Source organism: Austrofundulus limnaeus, unplaced genomic scaffold (assembly GCF_001266775.1).
Source record: "Austrofundulus limnaeus strain Quisiro unplaced genomic scaffold, Austrofundulus_limnaeus-1.0 Scaffold847, whole genome shotgun sequence".
Taxonomy (NCBI): Eukaryota; Metazoa; Chordata; class Actinopteri; order Cyprinodontiformes; family Rivulidae; genus Austrofundulus; species Austrofundulus limnaeus.
Window position 1 is genome coordinate 26,115 of NW_013953249.1, and position 3,886 is coordinate 30,000.

Below are 3,886 nucleotides of genomic sequence, written 5' to 3' on the forward strand. Positions count from 1 at the left end.
GGTCTGAATCCTAATTTTATGTCATTTTAATGAGGAATTTTTGATGTTCTTATAAAGAGGAAACCTCAAATTATACACTGCTCAAAAAAATAAAGGGAACACTTAAACAACGCATGCTAACTCCCGATCTTAATCAACGAAATATTCGCATTGAGTACTGTTGGATTTTTTCCTCTGTAGTCAAATGAATGGTCAAACAACCCAAGTGGACCAACAAAATCAGACAAATCAGACAAATAGTGAAAATTTAAAAGATACACTTTGCGCAAAGGGAGTTCAGTGTGTCCAACTTAACAGCAGTTGGAAACAGAGAAGTTCTGCCCGTTTGAGGCCATGTGATCGTATTTATTAAGCTTCAGGAAAAGAGGAGTGAAAAAAAAAATCAGCCCACCAGCATACCAGTTACTTTTACTGTTGCTGGGTGACGGGACGGTGGGAAAACAGCTACAGTTATACAAAATACAACTGGTTCTTTCAGACAATACAAAACAGACAGTCTGGGAATATTCTGCAGAACTTGCACCTGCCAGGGTATTATGACGGGCCAGGCTGAGAAAAAGGAAAACATTCCCAGCAACACTCCTGAGCCGGCTAACGCACGAACATGCAAAAGAAGAGCAAAGTTGATTAAAACTGTACACAACAAGACTTGAATAAATTGTTCATAAAATGAGAATAAATGAATAAAGAAAAATCATTAATAATATGTAAGTTCTTTCAGTAAAAAAAAGCTGCTGCTGCTTCTTTGATAGAATGCAGCCTTCAGTCCTCAGCCAGTGAGAGAGAAAACAAAGGAATTTTTGCTTTACTTGTTAACAGTATAACTTTTTAACCAATTGGATAATCTTAATGAAACTTTCTGAAAGTAAAAGTACATTAAAATCTTGAATAATAATAATAAAAACCTTTACAGCCTCTCTTGGCTATAACTCTCTGTTTCCCAGCCAAGAGTCTGAAATCCTCGTACCCTCTGTCCAACACCATCCACGCCGTTGTCGACGCATCTGGACCCATACCAAGAAAGCAATCCTCCGTACCGCCCAACAAAACAAAAGATTTGCCGACCGTCACCGCACCCCTGCTCCCACTTACAAAATTGGACAAAAGGTATGACTTTCCACTCATGACATCCATTTAAAAGACACACCTAGAAAACTTGCTCCTCGTTTTATTGGTCCATTCCCCATTGAAAGAATCATTAACCCCTCTGCCGTCCGTCTCACACTACCCTCTGCCATGAAGATCCATCCAACATTCCATGTATCTCAGATCAAACTGGTTTCAGAAAGCTCTCTGTGTCCCCCCGCCACCACCCCTCCACCTGCCCGGATCATCGACAACCACCCTGCCTACACTGTTAGGCGCATCCTGGACGTTCGTCGCCGTGGCCGTGGATTCCAATACTTGGTGGATTGGGAGGGTTACGGACCTGAGGAGCGTTCCTGGATCCCCAGGTCATTCATCCTGGACAACACATTAATAACGACTTTTTACCGAGACCACCTGGAAAAACGCCCCAAATCGCCTGGAGGCGGTGTTTGAGGAGGGGGTACTGAGGCATTCAGTGTTTTACCTGTCCTGTTCCTGATTGGCTGCCACAMCCAAGTGGCTGCAGCTGCTGAAGATCTGGCTCATTACTCCTGGCTATTTAAAGTGGATCAGAAGATCAAGTCCTCGCTGATGCATCATCCTGTTTTGGTATGATTCTCGGCCTCCCTGTGTATCTCTTTACCAGAATTCTGTTAACCTTAACTCTCTGTATTCAGAGATATTATTGGATGTATGTGAATCTGTTTAAATGTTCTTAGGTTTTTGAGAATTTCTTGTGATTAATAAACAGTATTCACCTGCTGTTCTTAGTTTTATCTCAATGTTCTGAGTACAAATTATTAGCTATTAGATGTGTGCATCACTGCTTGGTTTCATCATAATGAAAAATGTGTTTGGAAAAGCGTGTTGAAATAGCAAAATTTGCTTTGCGTACCAATTAGTAATATCTGGTGTATGATTAAGGTAATTGTTAGCATCTCGACATGTATACTTCGAAAACAGGCCTCTTGTCAATGTTATAGTCACGCAACACATTTGGTAAAGGAACAGTATTTCCATTACTGAAATCAAGATGGAGATAATTATTTGACTTAATATTTATTAAAACTAATGGCAAAGACAATTTGTCATACACAGTTCAAAACAACATTTGAAGGTATTACTTCAAAGTGCATTGCTGTGAAATACTTTACCAAGCTTTTATGAGAAACATTTTATGTCAAAATTGTTTTCATTCCAATGCTCTTTTGCATTCACAGTAAAAAAACAGTTTAAAACTTCACAGTCATGTTGTCAGAACTACAAAATATGCATACAATTATGTAAAAACAAAATGCGGTGATTGTTAAATACCTGCATTTTTTGGTGTATTTTCAGCTTTTCTTTGCAGGGGATTTACATTGTGCACATGCTCAAGCATGTAAAGGCTGCCTGTAATCTCTGGTAAAATAACTTGAATGAAGTAATGTTTGGATTTTGCAGTAATCAGTTCTTGAAGCTTTTGATCAACAGTGATCCTCTGAATGCAGAGATCAGCTTCTGTCCAAACAACAAAGTCGATGTCTCTGACTTCAGTATATTCCACCTTATGCAGAGATGATGGTACGGGCCAGTATACCTTCTTCTGAGTGACTGTCATAGCGGCGTAGGCACGATAGTTGCTATCACCCCAGTATAACAATGCACCCACATGACTACAGACCTCCCCCAGTCCGGCCATGCAGTTACAGTGGGCAGAATCCACTACTCCATCTGTTGTACTGATGATCCAAGGCTGAAGTGGAGTTTCATTCATTCGCTGGGAGTGGCGCACCTTAAACAAATTAAAGAATGAAATATAAAATTGTTATAAAAATTAAAATGCAGTTGTCATTTCAAGAGATTGAAAACTGCTTGTAGTCAATGTTTGTAAGTGGGCATCAAAAATTTGATTTTCATTATGTGTTTCAGTATCAACACTAGCTATAGTGAGAATAAACACATACATTGTATTAATACTATATTATCAGCTATTTATTTTAACAGAAGGACATAAGTTTAGGATTTAGTAATGATTAAAATAGTACCAAAGGCAATCACATTGAAAATACATAGGTGTAGTCATTTAAAAAAAGCTTTCACAAATCTCCAACTTWGTTTTAAATAGACTTTTATTAGTGTACAATAATCTAGTCCAGGTTTGCAGAGTCTAGGTTAAGGTTTTGTGGTTTTGGAACTGGACCAGGTCTACTGCGGTCCAGATGCAAAAAAATAGATGGAAACGACCTTGGTTATTTGTTAACAAACATCTATTCTTTACTCCGTAGCAAAATACCAATGTTAGGAAAGAGTAACACATAAAAAATATGCATTATTTTAACAGGTCATTGTGAAAACAAGTACTATAACACGGAAAGAAATAACATCAGGTTTACTGTATCACTGACTAGCCAAATTAACTAAGCTAATGTAGCTTGCCTTGTATCTGCGAGCTATGACACACGATGAACGTATAATTTATCGGAGTTACTTGCGTTTCACCAGAACCTTGTTATTCACGTGAAGAGTTCGGACGTCCTTTACAAAGCCCTTGAAACACTGATTGATAGAGTCCATGGATTTCAGCCCGCGAAGCTGTTGTGTAGGCTCTGTGTTGACTAAGTAAACTGTATCATGATAAGAAATCGGAGGCTGCCTGTCCGTGTCGTCTGACATGGTTTCATTTGGCGCCTCGTACGGGTCGATCCCAATAGCAGCGATTTTGTTGACGTATCTTTCTCTGGAAGATTGGTCAAGACTATCAAGATGTTTTCTTCGTTTGGAAGCCATTGTTGACGCTACTCGTCTTGCCATCAAA

General features: G+C 39.0%; 1 pseudogene; it reads left to right on the forward strand.

Annotated features, from left to right (window-relative positions):
- LOC106532893 (uncharacterized) overlaps positions 1-1,542 on the forward strand; it is a 13,204-nt pseudogene extending 11,662 nt beyond the window's left edge.
- Positions 1,543-3,886: the final 2,344 nt, after the last annotated feature.